The sequence below is a fragment of the Coenobita brevimanus genome, chromosome 8 (genome assembly GCF_032717465.1).
Source record: "Coenobita brevimanus isolate Jiangsu-jjx chromosome 8, ASM3271746v2, whole genome shotgun sequence".
NCBI lineage: Eukaryota > Metazoa > Arthropoda > Malacostraca > Decapoda > Coenobitidae > Coenobita > Coenobita brevimanus.
In genome coordinates, this window is record NC_136961.1 from 6,862,072 (window position 1) to 6,872,869 (window position 10,798).

General features: G+C 38.9%; 1 pseudogene; it reads left to right on the plus strand.

Moving 5' to 3' along the window:
• The first annotated feature begins 750 nt into the window (after positions 1-750).
• LOC145409076 (5S ribosomal RNA) lies at positions 751-869 on the plus strand (annotated as a pseudogene).
• Positions 870-10,798: the final 9,929 nt, after the last annotated feature.

The window sequence follows — 10,798 nt, forward strand, 5'->3', positions numbered from 1 at the left end:
TAGGATTTGTACCATATACTATATGCTTACCCTGTCGAAGTTTTCTTTAATCCTTTATGCTTTACACCAAGGTGACATATTAGTTTTTGGCGAAATAATTTTCTCTCGCCAACTGGGTACAATTTATAAGAATTAAAACACTGCATATTTTTAATACAAAAAATTTCTTTCCACTGCTGGAATTCTTCTCTGCATTTCACGTTTGTTCTAAGTTTAATACAGTCTTGTTCCTTTTGGTATAACTTTAGAAGTAACCAACGTTACTGATTTTCATTATATTACGTCCCTGAACTATTCTAACCAAGACTTACCTTTTACGGCTAGTTTGAGTTGGGGGTTAACTCATCCTCTTGATGCCCACAGTGGGGGCGGAGGGACGTTGGTTACAAGATTGTGACAATATAAGTTAACGTTTACCTGGCCGTGGTGTAGTGGTATGCTGCCTGGCTCTCACCTGAGAGTCCCTGGTTCGATTCCCAGCATATTGGTAATTTATCAGATTGTTGATACCTGATGGGATGAATCAAACAATATATAAGATGTTAAAACTGATGGTATGTGACCTACAAATGGCATACAAACTACAGACAACAACAATCCATCTACCTCGAGGCAAACTTCACCAAGCCGCAAGACCTTAATCCAAAACCAAGAACTTCAACAACAATGGATTTAATCTTAGACTTTGAAAGTGATGGCCTTAAAAATGTTGACATTGAAAAGGAAGGTAAATTTTTAGAAGTAACCAACATTTTCTTTTATACCACGTTGAGTACACCGCTTCCCGTCCGATCAGCGAAGTTAAGCAACGTTGGGTCTGGTTAGTACTTGGATGGGTGACCGCCTGGGAACACCAGATGCTGTTGGCATCCCTACGTGTCAAGTGGGGTTGGTGGAGGATTAGTGCCCCTCCCTGTAAAGCAATTAACTCTAAGCCCTTGGCCACCCCGTCTGGGATACATGGCGTCTGGCAATGAATGAATGAATTATTTTTATGGTTTCCAGTGCAAAATACCGTGTTTTAATTAGTTTTAACCTTCATTTTGGGGGGAAAATCCCCCTTTTGTAATTTTGAGTAAGATTTCCAAAAGTGGGTTTATCCCCCCATATCAAGATCAAAATTAATTGAAAACACACTATTCTGCATTAAACTAACCTAACCTAACCTAACCTAACCTAGGCCTAACCTAGGGCCTGACATAGACCGAGTGCACATTCCTGCACGAGCCAATATGGCGCGACATTCATCCGCTACTGAGAGATAGCCTAACCTAAGCCACTATATGATGACCCCTACAAAATTAGCTCCCCCAACTCAAACTAGCCGTAAAAGGTAAGTCTTGGTTAGAATAGTTCAGGGACGTAATATAATAAAAATCAGTAACGTTGGTTACTTCTAAAATTATACCAAAAGGAACAAGACTATATTAAACTTAGAACAAACGTGAAGTGCAGAGAAGAATTCCAGCAGTGGAAAGAAATTTTTTGTATTAAAAATATGCAGTGTTTTAATTCTTATAAATTGTACCCAGTTGGCGAGAGAAAATTATTTCGCCAAAAACTAATACAGTATGTCACCTTGGTGTAAAGCATAAAGGATTAAAGAAAACTTCGACAGGGTAAGCATATAGTATATGGTACAAATCCTAATGAAATATACAATTACTAATGGAATTACATATACAGTATACAGTCACTAATGGAATTACATATATATAGTACTGTATACAGTAACTGAACGAACCTAGTCTAGCATCTTCATTTCCACGCATTTTTACAGTTGCAAGGTGTCCATGGATGTGACCATCAGTATTGTGCACAAGAGGGCTCCTGAAAAGGTCAAGGATTTTCCATGTTTTGTGGAGATCCGTGGGCAACACAATCACACCCTTCAAGCAGCAGAGAGTCTCAAGCAGCTGAGAGTAGCAACAAATACAAAGAAGGTGTTTGAGAAGTACTTTGAGCAAGGTATTGTAATGCATTATTATTTATATTTTTGAAAGACCAAACTAAAAACATTAATAATGATTAATAAGTGTAGATGAGCATTGAAAATACTAGATGCTGTCTTTCAAGTGATTGGCAGCAAAATTATCCATTTTTCATAGTTTTGGGTTCTACAAGTATTTTGGTGATTTTAAAAGTGGAAAATTTTCATACATTGCTTTCCCTCGCAACAAAAGTGTTGAATAAATATATTATGTTATAGATTTGCCTACTGTTTTTATGTATGATTACATTTGTATCCCTCTTTCCAGAAATGTCAACTGGCAGACTTTATGCACCTTCTCATCCAATGAAATGTAAATAAGCATATCATAAGCTTTAAGCTTAAATATGTAAGTTTTTTATTTAGATAAGAAAGAAGCTTTTAAGTATTGCATAAGCTAAAATATGGTATTGACATAAAGTAAGTCTTCTATAGAGATGAAGAATAAGGTTTAAGTACATTATAAGCTAGAAAAAAATATGTTTAAGGTTAAAATAATTAGTCTAAGCTGTCTATTGAGACTTCAGAAAAAAAGCTTTTAAGTATAGCCAACAACAAAATCGGTATTGCCTTAAACTTTAGGGTTTACTACTGTCCTGTGAATCAGGGTATAGTTTCTATGTGTGGTGTTTTGAATCCTGAAATTATGACCCCTAGACTCGAAAAGGCAACATCACTTCTGCTGTTGAGTCTAGTTTTTCTAAATGGAAAATCATAAGCACAATATTGAGTTACATCAACTGTAATACAGTATTGTGTCCTCTATCAGTTAACGTAAATGCTGTACAAACAATAAATTTTATACCATGGAATAGGGTATGTTACAATATAGTACTCCCTCCGCCCACATTGGGGGCGGAGGGACGTTGGTTACAAGATTGTGACAACATGAATAAACTTTCTCATGATCGTGGTGTAGTGGTATGCTACCTGGCTCTCACATGAAAGTCCCTGGTTCAATTCCCAACATATTGGTAATTTATCTGATGATTTTTCCTGTGTACAGTACAGGTTTCTCCCTTCAGGTATCAACAACATTTTTATGTCATTAAACTGTTAATAATAACGTTTACAACTATACGATTTACAAACAAATAAATTTTATACCATGGAATAGGGTATGGTACAGTATAGTATTAAGATAAGGAATAACCATAAGGATGAACCTATATATGGATAACTAAATACTGTATTAAGATACACTGTGCTATATAATAGTAGATAACTTCAAATTTTAAGCTAGGCATGATACTGTACAATACTACAGTATTTAGAGCGCATGTCAGCATAAAAAAATCAAGAGCTATTTCTTATCAACCTATGCATACTATGTATCCAACTTTTTATTAAGACCTAGTTGGAACAACTGGTTTCTGTCAAAGGTGGATAGTTTTTAATCAGCTTGCAGGTCTAGCATAGACAATATGTTGCATATTGCGGGCACGTGGCATGGAGATCATAAGCTAATACAGTGTATATAATTATGTATATACAGTACAGTAATTATATCTTTATATTACAGGCTTGACACCAGTGCAGACACATCGTCGTCATGTACTCAAGATGGGCCTGTGTGATGATATATATGGTCAAGCTGATCATGCTGTAAATCCAAATCAGAGATCAATTCAATATATGTGGGACATGTGGCGGAACAGGGAGCATGGTGGATTAAATATGCCAACCATGTTTGCAGCAATACGAGATTATGAGCAGGCCAACCCAGAAGTCATTGTGAAATTTGAACATGACCAAAGGAACTTTTGTGTATTGTTGATAGCACCATTTATGATGAGGGCCCACAGGCAGCTAAAAGAAGCTGGAGAGGTAGTTTTTGTAGATGCCACAGGCTGTGTTGACCAGCTTAACACAGCCGTAATACCATTCTTTTGTACAGGACCAGCTGGTTCAGTGCCATTAGCAATAGTGTTCACATCTTCTCAAGATGAAGCGACACTTACTAAAGGTTAGTGTACCATATACAGTACTGCTTTTGTTTGTTATTTTGGATACTTAGTATGTTTGCTGATGGAACAATTGATTATGAATTGTAATTATAATAATTCTTACTTTGTGCTTGACAGGTTTTGGCATGATCAAAGAGGCACATGGCGAGTGCGCCGTCTATGGCAGAGGAGAGCCACAGTGTTTCATGACAGATAACTGCGAAGCAGAAAGGAAGGCTTTGGCAGCCACATGGCCTACATCAAAGCTCTTCCTCTGCGTATTCCACATTTTACAGCAAGTATGGCGCTGGCTTCTGGATTCCAAGCATGGCATCCATAAAGAAAATCTCCAAGGGCTTATGGGTGAGATGAAGTCTCTTGTATATGCAAGTTCAAGGAATGAATTCAGCGATTTGTGGAAGAAAGTTGAAGCCAGTTTTGTTCTAGAGAATTACTCCAATTTTAGAAGGTACTTACACTACTGTATTTATTTTTATCTTTAATTACTTTTTCTTATAATATAATAAGGATCACCAATGATAAATATTGTTTATCTTAGGGGCATGGCAGAAGTTGAGAGGCAGCAGAGAGAGTTATACGTAGAAAGGAAGAGAGAGGTGAAAAGATTAGTAAGAGAGAGTAGAAGAGAGTGGATGAGGAATTTGGAAGTAATTTGAGTGTGAAGTGGAGGGACTGTAAGAAAATGTTCTGGAAAGAGGTGAAGAGAGTAAGACAGGGTGCCAGTGAAGTCAGTAGGAGAGTGAAAGATAAAAATGGCAGATTGCTAGTGGAGAAGGGAGAAAAAGTGAGCAGATGGAGAGAACACTTTAAGGAATTGTTGAACATAGAGAATGGAAGTAATGTGAGTATAAGTGGCTGGGAGAAGGAGGAAGGTGAGAAGACACCAAGAAATCAGTTGGATAGAAGTAGTGGAAGCAATGAAGAAATTCAAATTAGGGAAGGCCTCAGGAATTGATGGAGTGTGTGGTGAAACACTGAAGCATGGGAGAGAGATAGTAGTAGAATAGATGTGGAAGATGTGCAGATTGGCATAGGAGGAAGGTAAACTCCCGGAGGATTGGAAGTCAGGTATAATTATTTCCCTGTACAAAGGGAAAGAGGAAAAAGAAGTGTGGTAATCATAGGGACATTTGTCTTCTTAGTGTAATAGGAAAAGTGTATGGTAGGATACTTATTGACAGAGTTAGGGAAATAACAGAGGAATTAATTGGAGTACAGGGAGGCTTTAGGAAGGGAAGAGGCTGTGTAGATCAGATATTCATTCTTAGATCTTTGTGGAAAAGTTTCTAGAGAAGGGAAAGTAGTTGTATGCGGCCTTCATGAATTTGGAGAAAGCATATAACAGGGGGAGGCGGTGGCTCAATCGGTAGAGAAGTGGCTTGCAGTCCTAACGGACCCAGGTTCAAATCCCCGCTGGGGCATGGGACAGTTTAAGGATTTGAATTTCGTAGAAGCACGCTTTACTGATCTACCAGAAGACCCGCCGACATGTCGTAAAAATACCCCCGCTAATACCAATACACCAGTCCTGTATGAGACAGCGCTAGCATGTATTCAATATGGACGGTGGGTGTTAGCGCTGAAGTGGTGACATGTAGAAGTGTATGGTATGTAGGAGGACTACTTGGCCTTGATAGCAGGCTGTGAAGCCTATGCCCAGAGTCGGACACATAAAAAAAAAAAAAAGGATTGTGGAAAGTATTAAGAATATATGGAGTAGATGGGAAGTTGTTGAACACTGTGAAGAGTATGTACGATGGTGCGAAGGCTGCAGTGCGTGTGGATGGTGAAATGAGTGAATTTTTCTCTTTGAAGGTTGAGTTGATGTGTCATGTCTCCATGGTTGTTCAGTCTGTACATGGATGGGGTAATAAAAGAAATACAAGGTTGGGCAGTGGATGTTGGTGTGGCCCTAAGGAGAGAGGGTAGTGTTTGGAAACTCCCTGTACTATTGTTTGCAGATGGTACTGTGTTGTTAAGTGAAGACGAAGGGGAGCTGCAAGGCTTGGTGGATGAGTTTGGGGGAGTATTTAAGAAACTGAATCTAAAGGTGAATGTAGGGAAGAGCAAAGTGATGGTCTTTGAGAGAGGTGAAGTCAGTGAACGTACAGTGAGGTTGGATGGTGAGGAAATGGAAAATGTGAGTACGTTTAAGTACTTGGGGAGTGCGATGAGTAAGGATGGAAGTTTGGAGGGTGAAGTGCTTGAAAGGGTATAACAAGGAAGAAAGGTTGCTGGCTCCTTGACAGCAGTGATAAGAAACTGGGAGTGAGCATGGATGTGAAAAAGTTACTACATGACTGTATTGTGATACCAACTCTAACATATGGACATGAAGCTTGGACGTTGTTGGAAGGACACAAGGCAAGAGTGAGAGCATTGGAAATGAGTTATTTAGCCCACCCCATCCTGACAAGTTTCCTAAGTAGTGGTACCCTCCAGTCCCAACAAATTTTGGACCCACTTTTTTTTTTTTTTGGCTCAAATCTCTACTTTTGGTGAGAAACAAAGGAAAATCACAATGAAAGTGGTTACTGGGGTCGTCAAGTGGCTAAACAGGTATAGTTACGTTACACCTGGTATCATGTTCTGTGGAGGTGCACTGCTGCTCTCACATTTTCTATGGTAGGTATTAATATGGAAAACAATACTGATTACGTACGGTACATATTTATTTATTACAAAGAAAGAAACATGTAGTACAATAGTATATTGGTTTTTATACAAAAAACATGTGAAATATGGAATGTTCCATTGGGCGGAAATAGCAAAATCGCCCAATTACAGTAGGTCACAGATGGTAAGGTAACATTGTTGTTTCATCATAAATTGTATTTTTTTTCAAGTTCCATTATACTTTCCCAATGACATCATACCATTTTCCACTTTACAGAATTGTTTTCACATATTTGCAGGCCTTACGATAATATTTTGCATAATAATAACACTTATTTACCTAGTGACTTCATGTTCTTTCAAATTATGCACCTTGCAATTTTGGCGCATTTAAGTACGTCAGCGTGACATGAGATTACATCATGTTTGGACGTACAAGAACATCGTCGGGACGGGGCGGATTAAGAGAAGCCTGTGGAGTCACATGGACAGACAGGCTGACAAATGAGGATATAAAGGAGCGTTGTGGTGTGGATGTGGATGTGATAGGAAGCATTAGGAGGAGCACACTGGGGTGGTTTGGCCATGTGGAGAGGATGGAGGGTGAGAGGCCAGACACCTTAATCCCGTACGAGATTAAGGCGTCTGGCAATAGAGAGATAGATTATTTTTTTCTTTCTCTAAGTTTCTATTTTTGTTTTCTCTAAACAGATTTTGATTTTATATTTGCAATTATCTAACCTCTCTGGTACAAAGAAGAGAAGAGTGGGCGATCGCTTTCCGAGCTGGTGCGATGATGCGGGGGCATCACACCAATAACTATGCAGAATCAACAATCTGCATAATTAAGGATATTGTCCTCAATAGGTAAGGATTAACTAACTCCTAATAAAGCAGGGTTTCTTATTTGGCATTATATTTTGACATGTCTTCCAAATTGTATACAGGTACTCATCGACTGATGATTGGGTTTAGGACTGAGACATCCATCAAAAGTTGAAGCAGTCGTAAATCGAAGCTATAATGAATTTTTGTACTGCATGTGAATAATGCAAGAAAATATTAATGGAATCTCCCAATAAATTTGAATAAACTCTGATAACACTCAAACAGTGAGACTACATATGATATCACCATCGTAATTTCGAATCCTTCGCAAGTTGAAGCATCGTAAAATGAGGAGTGCCTGTACATTCTTGTATTAAGCATTCAGACCTACAATGTATTATTCATATTATGGTTTTTACTATTATTTCAGATGCAAGGCCTACAACACTGAGGTAGAAGAAAATGAAAATGAAAGCAATGGAGGAAATGGGACGGATGTAAAGATGGAAACAGATGCAAGGATGGAAACAGATTCAAGGATGGAAACCGATGCAAGAGAGTCTGGAAATATTGCTGAAGACACTATTGACCTAACTGCTGAATCAAAAGTAGTAGCAGAGGAGCTAATTGAAACAACTGCTCGGTATGCAAATTTAGAAATTCGAGTGGCCCTGCAAAGATTCCTTCAGAGAATACGTTCAGTTAAAACTGCAAATCAGCTGAGCACCTTGCTGAACTGTGCAGGCTCATCGGTGAAGTATGGTGGAGCTGGTCCTGGGAAGATTCCTTGCCAACCAACTTCCATAGCAAGAAGGTCCCCAGGAATGCCAAGAGGAGCAGCCCCCCTCGGTAAAGGAAGTTGACCATCAGCAGCTCTGTCACTGAACCCAAAGCGTCCCCGCAACCTTGCTCATAATGTAGAGTGCAACGTTGCAAATGCAAAGTCGCATGGCAGCAGTCATTGAACCAGAGGGCAGCTGAAGAAGTTGCTGGTAAAATGTTCAAATAATGTAGTGTTTTGTGCCAGTCTGTGATATTGCTTGTACTTTCCAAAACATCCACAACAACACCACAACACTCTCGAAGTTCCTCATTCGTCTGTCTCTCCATGTAACTCCACATGCTTTTCTCAGGTAACTTCAATCCCACTGATCTCACTCTCGATTTGTGTCCCTCTAGCAAGGTCCAACCTTCACTTCCATACATTAGAGTGGGATTCAGAGTACTATCATGCAATGACTTCTTCACTTACATGCTCACTCCTTATTCCTTGTCACTGCCCTCAGTGTGCCTTGCAACCCTCTTTTTCTGCTGCACGCTTTCTCGCACTTCATCCTCTAAACTTCGATCTTTGTTCATCACACTACTGAAGGTTCTCAGATTCTCCATTTCCTGACCATTCAACCTCACTAGGCATTTTGTGGCATCGCGCCTTCCAAAAACAATAACTTTACTCTTTGTTACATTCACTTTCAATTTTCTTCTTTTCACAAACACTTCCAAACTCATTCACAGAACCTTGCAGCTCCCATTCATTTTCTCTTAAAACTGTGTCATCAGCAAACAACAGTACAGGCAGTTTCCACACTGCCCTCCCGCACTAGGGACATTCCAACATCCACTGCCCTACCATATATTTCTTTTATCACACTATCCATGTATATGCTGAACAACCACGGAGACATGACACACCCCTACCTCAGTCCAACACTCACATAAAAGAACTTACTCAGTTGATTTTCCACCGCACTGCCGCCCTAGCACCCTGATACAGACTATTAACAGCATTCAGCAATTTCCCATCTACTTCATATATTCTTAGCTCCTTCCACATTCCTTGTCTGCTGTCTACTGTGTCATATGCTTTCTTCGGGTCCATGGAGGTTGCATACAACTTCTTTCCCCTCTCAAAATACTTCTCTACTATGCACCTAACTGAGAATATATGGTCAGCACACCGCCTCCCCTTTCTGAAGCCTCCCTGTTCTTCTGCTAATCCCTCGGTTATCTCCCTGAGATAGGCCATTACCCCATCCCCTGTACACTCCCGTATCAGACCTTCTCATTCATCATCCACACATACATAATCAATCATTGCCTTACGTTCAGTCATCTCATCTCCCATTCATCTTATACTTCTCCATGTATACTGATGGATCAGCCTGTGCCTGAAAAGGGTATTGGTGATCACCTAGCCCTTCCCAGCACACACTTCCATCAAGGCACTACCATTCCCATCCATTTCAGTGGGTATACCCCACTGACTAACCACTATCTATTCTTGCATTCCCCACTTAACCATTCATATCACCAATCAAAAACACTCTCATTTTTATCAGACCTGTCCAGTTATGCTTCTGCATTCTCCCAGACCTCAGCTTTCACTCTAAACATTTACTTAAATATTATTTTATTGCAGTTTGTTTCGGATTTCAATAAATTTCGGATTTCAATAAATTTATAAAAAATTGAAAATAAACATCCACTTAAATATTATTTTACTGCAGTTTGTTTCTTTTAGATTTCACTAGTGTAGAAATTTCAGTCTTAGCTCCGTATTAAGTACACTACTCTAGCCCCCCAAAAGCTATACTGTACAGTATCGTAGTATACTTGTATATAAATTGTGGTTTTTGTTAATCTTAAATTTTACCACAAGTCCACTCTAGCTTTAAAAAGGTATTCTGTACAGTACTGTAATAATAACTGCCATATGCTTAAACAAAATGTGGACGATATAATTTTGACGACACAAATTTCTATGCATAATTTCAGGGTTACATTTTGCTCTTGACAACTGTGAGCTGGTATATACATTGTGTTCTTCCCATACTATTGTTAGCTCTGGCTGTAATTAATACTGTATCTATTATCAATCCATAATCTTATGTTGAAAACGAGGTGTGAATTGAAGTGTCATCCATATTTTGTTAAAGCATATGACAATAACTAATAAATTTATGCATAAATTCCAGTCTAGCTCAGCTCAGTAATAAGTCTAGTCTAGCTGCCAAAAAGATATTCTGTACTGTTATAATAGCTAAGAAAAATAAATACTCAATGAAATAATCATTTTTTATTCCATTGTACACAATGAATGACAAGTAAAAACCAGGTAAGGTAAAGAGATCTTGAAGGCAAAAGGCAATCAAACAGCATCCACCTTACAAAGGCCATTTTTGACGTTGTGTTATTTTACGAGTACAGCAGCTTGTACAGTACCTTGAAAAGCAGCCTTACACAGCTTAGTTACTGATAGGATGAGTTTGGTAAGATACTATACTGGCACAGTAGGCTAATTTTGATCACCAAACAAAACAGCCCTATAGGTTTACTTGAGGACACCGTATTAATAAGCTCTCTCTAAATAATTTAATGAATGGAGCTTATACTGTAG